Raw genomic sequence first — 16881 nt, 5'->3', positions numbered from 1 at the left:
TGTCCGGTTGATCGAGAAAACCGTTGGCCCGTTGTCACCGAACGGCCAATATACCCTGGTGACTCAACATGAGCCACGGGGGGAAGAAAGGACTGACAGTGTGCTGGTCGCTGCTTGCTAGAGTAACGGGTGATGACCTCATAAATGAGGTCATGAGAGGGAATAAACGGAAATGTACTTTCGGCAGTTTGCAAACACATTTGATTAAGGCTGCGTTAGACACATAAAATCATATCAATATAATTTTTAATAGTAGTGTGGTCGCTTAATAAGTGGAAAGGAATGTGCAGACTACATGAATTTGTTTTCTTCAAAGTATTGTGGAACAGGATGTCCAGAAAGGGAGGATATCTCAAGGCCGATGGGGAACGCAAAAAACAACTCGTCTTTGTGGTCCAGACACCTGTGCTGAGCAGGGGAAATCCCAAACGAGGAGGAGATGACCATCGACCATCGACCAATCACCACACAATAATTTGCATGCTTGAATATTCATATTGTGTTTCTTTAAAACTGGGCAACCCGGAAGAATGTCTTGTCTTTCTGGTCACGAAGGCACACGAGTTTTTGTGTTAAGGACCCAAGACTAGAGATGCACCGATCCGATATCTGGATCGGATATCGGTCCCGATATCAACAAAATAGATGGATCGGGTATCGGGAAATACAGCCGATCTGTGAGCCGATACTTTCCTTAATCTATTGGGACGCGGGCTACGTCATACGCCAGCAGCACGTGTGCCGCATGCCACGAGAGTTTTCTAAACAAACGCAAACATGGAGCGAACGTTCGCTTCTCTTCCCCGGGTTGCTAAGCGGACGTCAAACCATGCGCGTTCGCTTCTCTTCGGGTTGCTAATGGGACGTCAAAGGCTGCGCGTTCGCTTCTCTCCCGAATGGGGGGGGGCTAATCGGATGTGAAACGCTGCGTGTTCGCTTCTCTTCCGGGGGGGGTGTTAATGGGACCTCAAACGCTTTGTGTGGCGGGCTCCATCTAGTGTGGAAACTGAGAAGCTGAGCTCAAGCTTCTTGTGCGGGCCATATTCAATTATGTTTTCAGAATTTGCTGCGGGCCAATAAAAACTGGACCGTTAGTTTGGACACCCCTAATTTAGAGCAAAGAACTGTGTAGTCTGCCTGATGCCATTGCCTTTGGTCTTTTCTGTTCCACATGTAGAGTTATGTAGCTTGTTAAGTTTGAACTGGACTGCCCCTACACCTGTCTATGGACCCCGTGGAGGCTATTTTGTGTGTTTTGGGGTGTTCTCTTGTATTGAGGGGTGCTGGTTGGCCGCTGTTACTTTTTTTCCTTTGTCTTTTAGCTTTGTTTTGCTTTGATGGCTTTTATCTTGAGCACTTTCTGCCTTTCTTTGTGGCACCGTTGTGTGGCAGCCTTATGAGAGCCTATTGAGTTGCGCTCATGCCATCTGTGTGTCTTTTGTATACCCACTCTGTGGTATGAATACGGCTGGGGCCTGAATTTCCCAACCCCTGGGGATCAATAAATATACAATCAATCAATCAATCAAGTCAACCATAATATCGGATCGGTATCGGGTATCGACCGATACGCAAAGCCACGGCATCGGTATCGGTATCGGAACTGAAAAAGTCGGATCGGTGCATCTCTACCCAAGACCCAGGCGCCTGTATTAGCTTGATTAAACAATTGGTAAATTTGGCCTAATTGATCTACTGGTCTTCTCTTTGAATAATCCGAAATACCTATTTGATACAGTGGCAAAGCTGACTCTGCGCCAGCCGACCACCGATAGTTCCTTCCACTCAGCTGACGAGTTCATGAATTTTTTTGCTCAAAAGATTGAATCCATTAGGGATGAGATCAAGAATACCATTCCAATCGCTCGGTCGAGCCCACCGTTTACCAACGCTGATGATCATGCAACAACCCTCTCAACTTTTAAAAGCGTGTCTCTTGAAAGGCTTACACAATTGGTTAGTGCGGCTAAACAAACAACATGTTTACTCGACCCTCTTCCAGCCAAACTACTTAAAGAATTATTTCAAATTTTAGGACCATCCGTCTTAAATATAATCAATCTGTCTGTCTCCTCTGGGATAGTGCCAACAGCCTTTAAAACCGCTATCATTAAACCGTTACTTAAGCGACCAAATCTTGACCCCGACTGTCTCAGTAATTTAAGGCCAGTTTCAAACCTCCCATTCATAGCAAAACTTCTTGAAAAAGTAGTAGCGCAGCAGCTTATTGATTACATGGTCGCCAATAATCGATATGACACTTTTCAGTCTGGTTTTAGAGCTAATCATTCCACTGAGACAGCACTTGCTAAAGTGACTAACGATCTCCTCATAGCTATGGATTCAAACACTTCGTCTGTACTGTTACTACTCGATCTTAGTGCTGCCCTCGACACTGTAGACTTAGATATTTTATTAGGGCGTCTTGAAAGTTGTGTTGGTATTTCAGGGTCAGCACTAGGCTGGTTCCATTCCTATCTATCAAACAGGACGCACCGAGTGGTCCATGGCAATGCGTCATCGGAGCTCTATAATGTTACGTGTGGTGTCCCACAGGGATCGGTTCTCGGACCAATTCTTTTTAATATTTATATGATTCCGCTTGGCGACATAATACGTAAATATAATATTAGTTTTCAATGCTATGCGGATGACACCCAATTATATATGCCGTTATCGATGACAGATCCGCGGGATTGTCGTAATCTTGAGGCGTGCCTTGCGGAGATCAAGCAATGGATGTCTCTCAACTTCCTTCGTCTTAACCCAGATAAAACTGAGATGTTGATAATTGGTCCAACTCGTTATCAACACTTATTCAAGGAAACCGCTATAACTATAGATAACCGTACTATCACTCAAAGCGATACTGTAACTAATCTCGGGGTAATATTTGACCAAACTCTCTCCTTTCAAAAGCACATTAAGAATATAACAAGAATTGCGTTTTTTCACCTTCGTAATATTGCAAAGATTCGTCCGATCCTCTCTACCGGTGATGCAGAAACTATTATTCATGCGTTCGTCACGTCGCGCCTGGACTACTGTAATGTACTATTGTCGGGTCTTCCTAAGTCCCACATCAAAAGTCTACAGTTAGTACAAAATGCTGCTGCAAGGCTGCTCTCTCGGACAAGAAAATTTGATCACATTACCCCAATACTAGCCAACTTACATTGGCTCCCGGTCCATTTAAGATGTGATTTCAAGGTTCTTCTATTAACCTATAAATCACTGCATGGCTTAGCGCCTTCATATCTCGTCGACCTAGTTGTTCCTTATGTTCCGTCTCGTAACCTTCGTTCGCAAAACGCTACCCTTTTAGTGACACCGAGGGCCAAGAAAATGTCTGCAGGCTCTAGAGCAGGGGTGGGCAAACTACGGCCCGCGGGCCACATCCGGCCCACGGGACCGTTTAATCCGGCCCGCCAACCCTGAACAAATTGTATTATTAAACTTTTTTTTTTGGTCATTTTGCCTGCAATGACTGCGTTTTCCCAGTAGATGGCGAAGCGCTCGCCTGCGCATTTACTACCGGAAGCCGTGTCAGAAAGCTCGGTGCACACTCACAAGTGCGTGTACGTACGTACTCAGTAGTACGGACTTGGCGCACTCTCGCTCTATTCGTATCAGTCCCGAATTTAGAGCGTGAGCTTTGACGACAGCATTCTTATAATTCGCGCGCTGAGCTTTCAGATGCAGTTTTGCGCTAAAGCCACCCACAAACCTTCCCCTGGAATCCTTCCATTAAAATGAGTGGCCCGAAAAAAAGAAGTGAGTGCCGAATGTTAAAAAAGAGTGGACAATTTGGCTCGACGTACGCGACGTGACGTTCAGCCACATCAACATCAACCCGTCACAGATCAAGGTAAACGGACCAACACCTCGGATCTCGCCTAAGAATTGCCACAACAAATTTTACTCCAGACTATGACGCACTAGCAAAAAAGGGAGACCAACAACACTGTTCCCACTGAAAATGAACGGGAGGCTCTCAAGTTTATTGTAAAAAAATGCATTTTGAATATGATTTGTACACATAGCAGGGATTGAAACTAGCGACCATTCTCATTTTCAAACAATGCAGGATGCTCAAGGACATTGATGCACCACCTACACCGTGTTCCAAATTATTATGCAAGTGATATTTATCTCAGATTTTCCCAAAATAGTCAGCGGTGGTTCCTTGAAATGTTACCCGGCTTTCAAGCTCTCCTGCCCGGCGTGAGTTTCGCGTCCGCGCCCCCTCTTTGGCTCCGCGGTGGTTCCTTGAAATGTTACCCGGCTTTTGAGCTCTCCTGCCCGGCGTGAGTTTCGCGTCCGCGCCCCCTCTTTGGCTCCGCGGTGGTTCCTTGAAATGCTACCCGGCTTTTGAGCTCTCCTGCCCGGCGTGAGTTTCGCGTCCGCGCCCCCTCTTTGGCTCCGCGGTGGTTCCTTGAAATGTTACCCGGCTTTTGAGCTCTCCTGCCCGGCGTGAGTTTCGCGTCCGCGCCCCCTCTTTGGCCGGCGGATTTTTCAATCAAAAACAAACAAGTTACATTTTAACATAGGAGCCTTTATTTAACAGCAGCTTCACAATCCTTGCATCCATTGACCTTGTGAGATTTTGGACAGTTTCTGGTTGAATTTCTTTGCAGGATTTCAGAATAGCCTCCCAGAGCTGCTGTTTGGAAGTGAACTGCCTCCCACCCTCGTAGATCTTCTGCTTGACGATGCTCCAAAAGTTTTCAATAGGATTGAGGTCAGGGGAGGATGGGGGCCACACCATCAGCGTCTCCCCTTTCAGTCCCATATTAGCCAAAGCTGCTGAAGTATTTCTTGCAGCATGAGATGGTGCATTGTCGTGCACGAAGATGATTTTGCTCCGGAAAGCACGGTTCTTCCTGTTGTACCATGGACGAAAGTGGTCACTCAGAAACTCCACATACGTTACAGACGTCATTTTCACGCCTTCAGGGACCCTAAAGGGGCCAAGCAGCTCTCTCCCCATGATTCCGGCCCAAAACATGACTCCGCCACCTCCTTGCTGACGCCGCAGCCTTGTTGGGCTATCGTGGCCGTCCACCAACCATCCACGACTCCATCCATCTGTAAAGTCAAGTCAAATCAAGTTTATTTGTATAGCCCTAAATCACAAGCAGTCTCAAAGGGCTTCACATAGACAGAAATTGACAATTATTCTAAATTTCTACACCTACCTGGACCGTCGAGTGTTGCACGACACTCATCAGTGAACAGGACTGTCTGAAAATTAGTCTTCATGTAATCCTGGGCCCACTGCAGCCGTTTCTGCTTGTTCGCGTTGTTTAGGGGTGGCCGAATGGAGGGTTTCCGCATAACTGCGAGGCTCTGTAGGATCCTGCACCTCGACGTTCGTGGGACTTGACTGGCACGTGCGGCGTCGAATATTTGTTTGCTAGTATGTAGCGGCATGCTAGCAGCCACTCTCTTGATTCGACGTTTTTGTCTTGCAGATATCTTCCGAGTTGTGCCTTTATCTGCACGGACCCGCGTGTGCTCCGAATCAGCGACAAATGTCTTCACAGTTCGATGGTCACGCCTAAGTTTTCGTGAAATGTCGAATGTAATCATACCTTGTCCAAGGCATCGAACGATTTCACGCTTTTCGACAGCAGAGAGATCCTTTTTCTTTCCCATGTTGCTTGTTGCTTGTTCCAGATGAAAAAGAGGCCGGACATGTGGAACGCCAAGCTTAAATAGTGTTTCCTTGATTGGGCTCACCTGGCAGACTATCACAGGTGTCTGTGATTGATTTCAGACACAGACACAGAATACCGTCCATTTCAATTGAAAAACAGAAAAATGTAATCTTTATGACAAATACAATTTGCATAATAATTTGGAACACGACACCGTGTTCCAAATTATTATGCAAATCTAATCGGGCGTAAAAAGTGAGGCGGACCGGCCCTGGAGCTCCGTGTGGAGGTCCTCAAAAAGCTCCATAACGTGTTAAAAATGCTTAGCCGCGTCCCTGGAAGCGTAATCGGGCGTAAAAAGTGAGGCGGACCGGCCCTGGAGCTCCGTGTGGAGGTCCTCAAAAAGCTCCATAACGTGTTAAAAATGCTTAGCCGCGTCCCTGGAAGCGTAATCGGGCGTAAAAAGTGAGGCGGACCGGCCCTGGAGCTCCGTGTGGAGGTCCTCAAAAAGCTCCATAACGTGTTAAAAATGCTTAGCCGCGTCCCTGGAAGCGTAATCGGGCGTAAAAAGTGAGGCGGACCGGCCCTGGAGCTCCGTGTGGAGGTCCTCAAAAAGCTCCATAACGTGTTAAAAATGCTTAGCCGCGTCCCTGGAAGCGTAATCGGGCGTAAAATGTGAGGCGGAACGGCCCTGGAGAAAAAAAAATCCGCTCCTGGTACCTAAAATTTTCTCCAGCGGCGGGCTCGGAGTCTCATCTTTCTCCTGGCCGAGAAAAGAGCACTTTCCCCCGGACACCGAACCAGTCAACGTCCCCCTCCTGAGTGGACAAAAAAAATCCACTCCTGGTACCTAAGATTTTTTCCAGCGGCGGGCTTGGGACGAAAATGAATCTTCCTCCCGAAATTAAACCACTATAGGCGGACGCCAGCCCCAAGCACCAGCCCGCATAATAATTTGGAACACGGCACCGTGTTCCAAATTATTATGCAAATCTAATCGGGCGTAAAAAGTGAGGCGGACCGGCCCTGGAGCTCCGTGTGGAAGTCCTCCAAAAGCTCCATAACGTGTTAAAAATGCTTAGCCGCCTCCCTGGAAGCCAAATCGGGCGTAAAAAGTTAGGCGGAACGGCCCCAAAGCTCCACACGGAAGTCTCAAAAAAGCTCCATAACGTGTTAAAAATGCTTAGCCGCCTCCCTGGAAGCCTAATCGGGCATAAAAAGTTAGGCGGAACGGCCCCAAAGCTCCACACGGAAGTCCCAAAAAAGCTCCATGATTGGTCAAAAATGCTTAGCCGCCTCCCTGGAAGCCTAATCGGGCATAAAAAGTTAGGCGGAACGGCCCCAAAGCTCCACACGGAAGTCCCAAAAAAGCTCCATGATTGGTCAAAAATGCTTAGCCGCCTCCCTGGAAGCCCAATCGGGCATAAAAAGTTAGGCGGAACGGCCCCAAAGCTCCACACGGAAGTCCCAAAAAAGCTCCATGATTGGTCAAAAATGCTTAGCCGCCTCCCTGGAAGCCCAATCGGGCATAAAGAGTTAGGCGGAACGGCCCCAAAGCTCCACACGGAAGTCCCAAAAAAGCTCCATGATTGGTCAAAAATGCTTAGCCGCCTCCCTGGAAGCCTAATCGGGCATAAAGAGTTAGGCGGAACGGCCCCAAAGCTCCACACGGAAGTCCCAAAAAAGCTCCATGATTGGTCAAAAATGCTTAGCCGCCTCCCTGGAAGCCTAATCGGGCATAAAAAGTTAGGCGGAACGGCCCCAAAGCTCCACACGGAAGTCCCAAAAAAGCTCCATGATTGGTCAATAATGCTTAGCCGCCTCCCTGGAAGCCTAATCGGGCATAAAAAGTTAGGCGGAACGGCCCCAAAGCTCCACACGGAAGTCCGAAAAAAGCTCAAAAATTTTCTAAGTGCCAACGGCTCATTCGCCGTAATGTGTCCGCTCCGCGCTGGTTCCCCGGTCGGCCGCGAATAGCGCAAAATCAGCCTCACGGAAGTTCGAAAAAAGCTCAAAAATTTTCTAAGTGCCAACGGCTCATTCGCCGTAATGTGTCCGCTCCGCGCTGGTTCCCCGGTCGGCCGCGAATAGCGCAAAATCAGCCTCACGGAAGTTCGAAAAAAGCTCAAAAATTTTCTAAGTGCCAACGGCTCATTCGCCGTAATGTGTCCGCTCCGCGCTGGTTCCCCGGTCGGCCGCGAATAGCGCAAAATCAGCCTCACGGAAGTTCGAAAAAAGCTCAAAAATTTTCTAAGTGCCAACGGCTCATTCGCCGTAATGTGTCCGCTCCGCGCTGGTTCCCCGGTCGGCCGCGAATAGCGCAAAATCAGCCTCACGGAAGTTCGAAAAAAGCTCAAAAATTTTCTAAGTGCCAACGGCTCATTCGCCGTAATGTGTCCGCTCCGCGCTGGTTCCCCGGTCGGCCGCGAATAGCGCAAAATCAGCCTCACGGAAGTTCGAAAAAAGCTCAAAAATTTTCTAAGTGCCAACGGCTCATTCGCCGTAATGTGTCCGCTCCGCGCTGGTTCCCCGGTCGGCCGCGAATAGCGCAAAATCAGCCTAAGTGCAGTACCAACCTTGGCGTGTTGGTGCGCCAGAGTACGATGAGTTGGTCCCCCTAGTCACTGTACTCATTACCTTTACCCCCTAATCGCAAAATATAGTCAGAACGTATATGCAGAAGACTATTTTTTTCTTTTTTAAAATATTTCTAAGTGCCAGCGGATGCTGGCACACGAACTGTCCGAGCTACGACGGTTCTCCGGTCGGACAGCGAGGTTGAAAAAGCGGTCCTAAAATCACCGAGGGCTGCCGCACAAGTTGTCCGAGTGGCGACGGTTCCCCGGTCGGCCACGAATGTCGAAAATTCGGCCTCTCCACCACGGAGGTCGGTGAGAATTTCAGAATATTTTCTAAGTGCGAGCGTGGGCTGCCGCACAACTTGTCCGAGTGGCGACGGTTCCCCGGTCGGATCCGAATGGCGAAAATTCGGCCTCTCCACCACGGAGGTCGGTGAGAATTTCAGAATATTTTCTAAGTGCGAGCGTGGGCTGCCGCACAACTTGTCCGAGTGGCGACGGTTCCCCGGTCGGATCCGAATGTCGAAAATTCGGCCTCTCCACCACGGAGGTCGGTGAGAATTTCAGAATATTTTCTAAGTGCCAGCGTGGGCTGCCGCACAAGCTGTCCGAATTGCGACGGTTCTCCTTTCGGACCCGAATCGCAAAAATTCGGCCTCTCCACCACGGAAGTCGGTGAGAATTTCAGAATATTTTCTAAGTGCCAGCGTGGGCTGCCGCACAAGCTGTCCGAATTGCGACGGTTCTCCTTTCGGACCCGAATCGCAAAAATTCGGCCTCTCCACCACGGAAGTCGGTGAGAATTTCAGAATATTTTCTAAGTGCCAGCGTGGGCTGCCGCACAAGCTGTCCGCTTTGCCTGGTTCCCTCGGTCGGCCACGAACGGCGAAAAATCAGCCTCTCCTTCTGGAGCTCGCGCCAACTTTGGCGAATATTTTCTAAGTGCCAACGGCTCTTGCGCCGTAATGTGTCCGCTTTGCCTGGTTCCCTCGGTCGGCCACGAACGGCGAAAAATCAGCCTCTCCTTCTGGAGCTCGCGCCAACTTTGGCGAATATTTTCTAAGTGCCAACGGCTCTTGCGCCGTAATGTGTCCGCTTTGCCTGGTTCCCTCGGTCGGCCACGAACGGCGAAAAATCAGCCTCTCCTTCTGGAGCTCGCGCCAACTTTGGCGAATATTTTCTAAGTGCCAACGGCTCTTGCGCCGTAATGTGTCCGCTTTGCCTGGTTCCCTCGGTCGGCCACGAACGGCGAAAAATCAGCCTCTCCTTCTGGAGCTCGCGCCAACTTTGGCGAATATTTTCTAAGTGCCAACGGCTCTTGCGCCGTAATGTGTCCGCTTTGCCTGGTTCCCTCGGTCGGCCACGAACGGCGAAAAATCAGCCTCTCCTTCTGGAGCTCGCGCCAACTTTGGCGAATATTTTCTAAGTGCCAACGGCTCTTGCGCCGTAATGTGTCCGCTTTGCCTGGTTCCCTCGGTCGGCCACGAACGGCGAAAAATCAGCCTCTCCTTCTGGAGCTCGCGCCAACTTTGGCGAATATTTTCTAAGTGCCAACGGCTCTTGCGCCGTAATGTGTCCGCTTTGCCTGGTTCCCTCGGTCGGCCACGAACGGCGAAAAATCAGCCTCTCCTTCTGGAGCTCGCGCCAACTTTGGCGAATATTTTCTAAGTGCCAACGGCTCTTGCGCCGTAATGTGTCCGCTTTGCCTGGTTCCCTCGGTCGGCCACGAACGGCGAAAAATCAGCCTCTCCTTCTGGAGCTCGCGCCAACTTTGGCGAATATTTTCTAAGTGCCAACGGCTCTTGCGCCGTAATGTGTCCGCTTTGCCTGGTTCCCTCGGTCGGCCACGAACGGCGAAAAATCAGCCTCTCCTTCTGGAGCTCGCGCCAACTTTGGCGAATATTTTCTAAGTGCCAACGGCTCTTGCGCCGTAATGTGTCCGCTTTGCCTGGTTCCCTCGGTCGGCCACGAACGGCGAAAAATCAGCCTCTCCTTCTGGAGCTCGCGCCAACTTTGGCGAATATTTTCTAAGTGCCAACGGCTCTTGCGCCGTAATGTGTCCGCTTTGCCTGGTTCCCTCGGTCGGCCACGAACGGCGAAAAATCAGCCTCTCCTTCTGGAGCTCGCGCCAACTTTGGCGAATATTTTCTAAGTGCCAACGGCTCTTGCGCCGTAATGTGTCCGCTTTGCCTGGTTCCCTCGGTCGGCCACGAACGGCGAAAAATCAGCCTCTCCTTCTGGAGCTCGCGCCAACTTTGGCGAATATTTTCTAAGTGCCAACGGCTCTTGCGCCGTAATGTGTCCGCTTTGCCTGGTTCCCTCGGTCGGCCACGAACGGCGAAAAATCAGCCTCTCCTTCTGGAGCTCGCGCCAACTTTGGCGAATATTTTCTAAGTGCCAACGGCTCTTGCGCCGTAATGTGTCCGCTTTGCCTGGTTCCCTCGGTCGGCCACGAACGGCGAAAAATCAGCCTCTCCTTCTGGAGCTCGCGCCAACTTTGGCGAATATTTTCTAAGTGCCAACGGCTCTTGCGCCGTAATGTGTCCGCTTTGCCTGGTTCCCTCGGTCGGCCACGAACGGCGAAAAATCAGCCTCTCCTTCTGGAGCTCGCGCCAACTTTGGCGAATATTTTCTAAGTGCCAACGGCTCTTGCGCCGTAATGTGTCCGCTTTGTCTGGTTCCCTCGGTCGGCCACGAATGGCGAAAAATCAGCCTCTCCTTCTGGAGCTCGCACCAACTTTGGCAAATATTTTCTAAGTGCCAACGGCTCTTGCGCCGTAATGTGTCCGCTTTGTCTGGTTCCCTCGGTCGGCCACAAACAGCGAAAAATCAGCCTCTCCTTCTGGAGCTCGCGCCAACTTTGGCGAATATTTTCTAAGTGCCAACGGCTCTTGCGCCGTAATGTGTCCGCTTTGTCTGGTTCCCTCGGTCGGCCACAAACAGCGAAAAATCAGCCTCTCCTTCTGGAGCTCGCGCCAACTTTGGCGAATATTTTCTAAGTGCCAACGGCTCTTGCGCCGTAAAGTGTCCGCTTTGCCTGGTTCCCTCGGTCGGCCACAAATAGCGAAAAATCAGCCTCTCCTTCTGGAGCTCGCCTAAGTGCCAACGGCTCTTGCGCCGTAATGTGTCCGCTTTGTCTGGTTCCCTCGGTCGGCCACAAACGGCGAAAAATCAGCCTCTCATTCTGGAGCTCGTGCCAACTTTGGCGAATATTTTCTAAGTGCCAACGGCTCTTGCGCCGTAATGTGTCCGCTTTGCCTGGTTCCCTCGGTCGGCCACAAATAGCGAAAAATCAGCCTCTCCTTCTGGAGCTCGCCTAAGTGCCAACGGCTCTTGCGCCGTAATGTGTCCGCTTTGCCTGGTTCCCTCGGTCGGCCACAAATAGCGAAAAATCAGCCTCTCCTTCTGGAGCTCGCCTAAGTGCCAACGGCTCTTGCGCCGTAATGTGTCCGCTTTGTCTGGTTCCCTCGGTCGGCCACAAACGGCGAAAAATCAGCCTCTCCTTCTGGAGCTCGCGCCAACTTTGGCAAATATTTTCTAAGTGCCAACGGCTCTTGCGCCGTAAAGTGTCCGCTTTGTCTGGTTCCCTCGGTCGGCCACAAACAGCGCAAAATCAGCCTCTCCTTCTGGAGCTCGCGCCAACTTTGGCGAATATTTTCTAAGTGCCAACGGCTCTTGCGCCGTAAAGTGTCCGCTTTGTCTGGTTCCCTCGGTCGGCCACAAATAGCGAAAAACCAGCCTCTCCTTCTGGAGCTCGCCTAAGTGCCAACGGCTCTTGCGCCGTAATGTGTCCGCTTTGCCTGGTTCCCTCGGTCGGCCACGAACGGCGAAAAATCAGCCTCTCATTCTGGAGCTCGTGCCAACTTTGGCGAATATTTTCTAAGTGCCAACGGCTCTTGCGCCGTAATGTGTCCGCTTTGCCTGGTTCCCTCGGTCGGCCACAAATAGCGAAAAATCAGCCTCTCCTTCTGGAGCTCGCCTAAGTGCCAAAGGCTCTTGCGCCGTAAAGTGTCCGCTTTGCCTGGTTCCCTCGGTCGGCCACAAATAGCGAAAAATCAGCCTCTCCTTCTGGAGCTCGCCTAAGTGCCAACGGCTCTTGCGCCGTAATGTGTCCGCTTTGTCTGGTTCCCTCGGTCGGCCACAAACGGCGAAAAATCAGCCTCTCATTCTGGAGCTCGTGCCAACTTTGGCGAATATTTTCTAAGTGCCAACGGCTCTTGCGCCGTAATGTGTCCGCTTTGCCTGGTTCCCTCGGTCGGCCACAAATAGCGAAAAATCAGCCTCTCCTTCTGGAGCTCGCCTAAGTGCCAACGGCTCTTGCGCCGTAAAGTGTCCGCTTTGCCTGGTTCCCTCGGTCGGCCACAAATAGCGAAAAATCAGCCTCTCCTTCTGGAGCTCGCCTAAGTGCCAACGGCTCTTGCGCCGTAATGTGTCCGCTTTGTCTGGTTCCCTCGGTCGGCCACAAATAGCGAAAAATCAGCCTCTCCTTCTGGAGCTCGTGCCAACTTTGGCAAATATTTTCTAAGTGCCAACGGCTCTTGCGCCGTAATGTGTCCGCTTTGCCTGGTTCCCTCGGTCGGCCACAAATAGCGAAAAATCAGCCTCTCCTTCTGGAGCTCGCCTAAGTGCCAACGGCTCTTGCGCCGTAATGTGTCCGCTTTGCCTGGTTCCCTCGGTCGGCCACAAATAGCGAAAAATCAGCCTCTCCTTCTGGAGCTCGCCTAAGTGCCAACGGCTCTTGCGCCGTAATGTGTCCGCTTTGCCTGGTTCCCTCGGTCGGCCACAAACGGCGAAAAATCAGCCTCTCCTTCTGGAGCTCGCCTAAGTGCCAACGGCTCTTGCGCCGTAATGTGTCCGCTTTGCCTGGTTCCCTCGGTCGGCCACAAACGGCGAAAAATCAGCCTCTCCTTCTGGAGCTCGCCTAAGTGCCAACGGCTCTTGCGCCGTAATGTGTCCGCTTTGCCTGGTTCCCTCGGTCGGCCACAAACGGCGAAAAATCAGCCTCTCCTTCTGGAGCTCGCCTAAGTGCCAACGGCTCTTGCGCCGTAATGTGTCCGCTTTGCCTGGTTCCCTCGGTCGGCCACAAATAGCGAAAAATCAGCCTCTCCTTCTGGAGCTCGCGCAAGTGCCAACGGCTCTTGCGCCGTAATGTGTCCGCTTTGTCTGGTTCCCTCGGTCGGCCACAAATAGCGAAAAATCAGCCTCTCCTTCTGGAGCTCGCGCAAGTGCCAACGGCTCTTGCGCCGTAATGTGTCCGCTTTGTCTGGTTCCCTCGGTCGGCCACAAATAGCGAAAAATCAGCCTCTCCTTCTGGAGCTCGTGCCAACTTTGGCGAATATTTTCTAAGTGCCAACGGCTCTTGCGCCGTAATGTGTCCGCTTTGTCTGGTTCCCTCGGTCGGCCACAAATAGCGAAAAATCAGCCTCTCCTTCTGGAGCTCGCGCCAACTTTGGCGAATATTTTCTAAGTGCCAACGGCTCTTGCGCCGTAATGTGTCCGCTTTGCCTGGTTCCCTCGGTCGGCCACTAATAGCGAAAAATCAGCCTCAGCCTCTCCTTCTGGAGCTCGCGCCAACTTTGTCAAAAAATTTCTAAGTGCCAACGGCTCTTGCGCCGTAAAGTGTCCGCTTTGCCTGGTTCCCTCGGTCGGCCACAAATAGCGAAAAATCAGCCTCTCCTTCTGGAGCTCGCGCCAACTTTGTCGAAAAATTTCTAAGTGCCAACGGCTCTTGCGCCGTAAAGTGTCCGCTTTGTCTGGTTCCCTCGGTCGGCCGCAAATAGCGCAAAATCAGCCTCTCGCCCGTCAGGTACCAGGCGTTGGGGTACCAGGGGTAAGTGCAGTACCAGCTTTGGTCTGTTGGTGCGCCAGAGTACGATGAGTTGGTCCCCCTAGTCACTGTACTCATTACCTTTACCCCCAAATCGCAAAATATAGTCAGAACGAGTGTGGGGAACACAAGTTTTGGCCCCGAGAACCAGGCGGCTGGTGTCTCTAGCGATGTGTTCCCCCCCAAAAAGTGTTCACATGCTCGGACAGCGAACCTAGGAGCTACCGCAAAGCACTCTGGAAGTGCAAGAGCGAAAAATTTTCTAAGTACAAAAACTCTCGAAAATTTTCAAAGTGTCACAGTGCTCGAAAAATTTCAAAGTGCTACATGCTTTCCATCCAAGGAAGGAATAGTGGAGGACCGGCCGCCTCCTTAAACACAAGCCGGCGGAACGACGGGGAGGACCGGCCGCCTCCTTAAACACAGGCCGGTGGAACGTTTGGCAGAATTCTTCTCGTGGAGGACCGGCCGCCTCCTTAAACACAAGCCGGCGGAACGACGGGGAGGACCGGCCGCCTCCTTAAACACAGGCCGGTGGAACGTTTGGCAGAATTCTTCTCGTGGAGGACCGGCCGCCTCCTTAAACACAAGCCGGCGGAACGACGGGGAGGACCGGCCGCCTCCTTAAACACAGGCCGGTGGAACGTTTGGCAGAATTCTTCTCGTGGAGGACCGGCCGCCTCCTTAAACACAGGCCGGTGGGAACGGTTGGCAGAATTGCGTGACGGCCGCCTGCTCCCGGCGTCCGCACGTGAACGAACACCCCCTCCCGGGGACGGCCGTCTGCTCCCGACCGCCGTCCTTCACCCCCTCACCTTCCGGACCCCCGTCTGCTCCCGGCGGGCCTCCGAGTACCCCCACCTTCTCCCGAACTGACCGACAGGCAATGAGACCCGCCTTGGTAGGGCCCCCACCGGCCCCGGCTCGCGCCGGCGTTGGGTGGACGGTTCCTCCCCACTTGCGGGTCGCTCTCCACGGAGGACCGGTCGCCTCACTAAACATAGGCCGGGCGAAAATCTGCGAATGTTATACATCCAAGGAGGGAGGACTGGCCGCCTCCTTAAACCACCGGCCGGGCGAAAATATGCGAATGTTATACATCCAAGGAGGGAGGACCGGTCGCCTCACTAAACATAGGCCGGGCGAAAATCTGCGAATGTTATACATCCAAGGAGGGAGGACCGGCCGCCTCCTTAAACCACCGGCCGGGCGAAAATCTGCGAATGTTATACATCCAAGAAAGGAAGGAAGGAGGGAACCGGCCGCCTCCTTAAACACAGGCCGGGCGAAAATCTGCGAATCTTATCCATCCAAGGACGGAGGACCGGCCGCCTCCTTAAACACAGGCCGGTAGGAACGGTTGGCAGAATCGCGTGACGGCCGCCTGCTCCCGGCGTCCGCACGTGAACGAACACCCCCTCCCGGGGACGGCCGTCTGCTCCCGGCCGCCGTCCTTCACCCCCCTCAGCTTCCGGACCCCCGTCTGCTCCCGGCGGGCCTCCGAGTACCCTCCCCTTCTCCCGAACTGACCGACTGGCACTCATGACCCGCCTTGGTAGGGCCCCCACCGGCCCCGGCTCGCGCCGGCGTTGGGTGGACGGTTCCTCCCCACTTGCGGGTCGCACTCTAGCGCCTCGGCCGCCGCGAGAGCGTGCGCTACGCGCCGCCCCCGCAGGCCTTGGCGCGACCGAACGGCAGCGAGACCGAGACGCCCCGAATCACCCACCTAGAGGAAATCAACGGAGGCCGAGCGCGCGATCCGATTGCGGCACGCCGCGTGGGTGTCCGCCGGCCGCGCCGGTCTACCGCGAATGCTGTTTCTCAAACCCTTGCCTAACCAGACGGCACCGCGGGATGTGTTGTCGCAACTCTGCTCGACTATCCGAATAGCCTTTCCCGACTACCGCGTTGCGGGAGGCGTCTTTCGTGCCGCCGGTGGCGTATGACCTTCCGCGAGAGGCGTGCGGGCTCGGGGGGGCCGCAACGACCGAGTCTGACTCGGACGGGGCGCAGCTTCCCTCCCGGTCGCAGCAATAAGCGCCGAACGCAGCGTTGGTCACCAGCCACCCCGGCGGGTTCGTCGGGAGCGCCGGTACCCTTCCGTAGCTAGTTGCCAGCTGGCCACAGCGGGCCGCACCGACCGAGTCTGACTCGGACGGGGCGCAGCTTCCCGTCTGGGTGACAGCGGCGCTGAGAACGGCGGGGCGGCCGGAACCCCTTCGACCCCCCGGCTCCCACCAGTGTCGATCAAACTCCGCATCCTGGCCGTAGCGCGAGACCGGCGGGCCGCAACGACCGAGTCGGACTCGGACGGGGCGCAGCTTCCCGCTTGGGCCTCGGCGCGCGCGCCTCGCGCGGGCAAGTCGCCGGCACAGCGCCGCGCCCCCGACCCCCGCTTTACGGAAACGAAGCGAGCCTCAGCGGGCCGCAACGACCGAGTCTGACTCGGACGGGGCGCAGCTTCCCGCCTGGGTCATCGCACGTTCCCCCAGCTCGGGCCTGGGAGGCCGACGCCTTTCCCCCGGACCACCGCCGTGCCCGCACGGTTCATCCTCGGCCCCCGCTGGCCAAGCCCGACCGACGTGCCACCCCCGTTGCCGAGTTCGCTCTTCCCGAGCTTCGTCCCCAACCCTCACGCGAGCCGTCCGTCCCCCGAACCGACCGACGGGAGCCGCTTGCCAAGCGACGTCAGCGTCAGCGTCCTACGGGTCTGATCTGGCCACAGTACTTGCGCGGCAGATAGCGACACCGCGGCGGCGGCGGCGGCGGCGGCAGCCAAAGGGCGGGCCAGCTCACACGGATCAGCTTACGGAGC

Source organism: Syngnathus typhle, linkage group LG6, assembly GCF_033458585.1.
Source record: "Syngnathus typhle isolate RoL2023-S1 ecotype Sweden linkage group LG6, RoL_Styp_1.0, whole genome shotgun sequence".
NCBI classification, from domain to species: Eukaryota; Metazoa; Chordata; class Actinopteri; order Syngnathiformes; family Syngnathidae; genus Syngnathus; species Syngnathus typhle.
Note: the sequence above shows the minus strand (reverse complement) of the source record.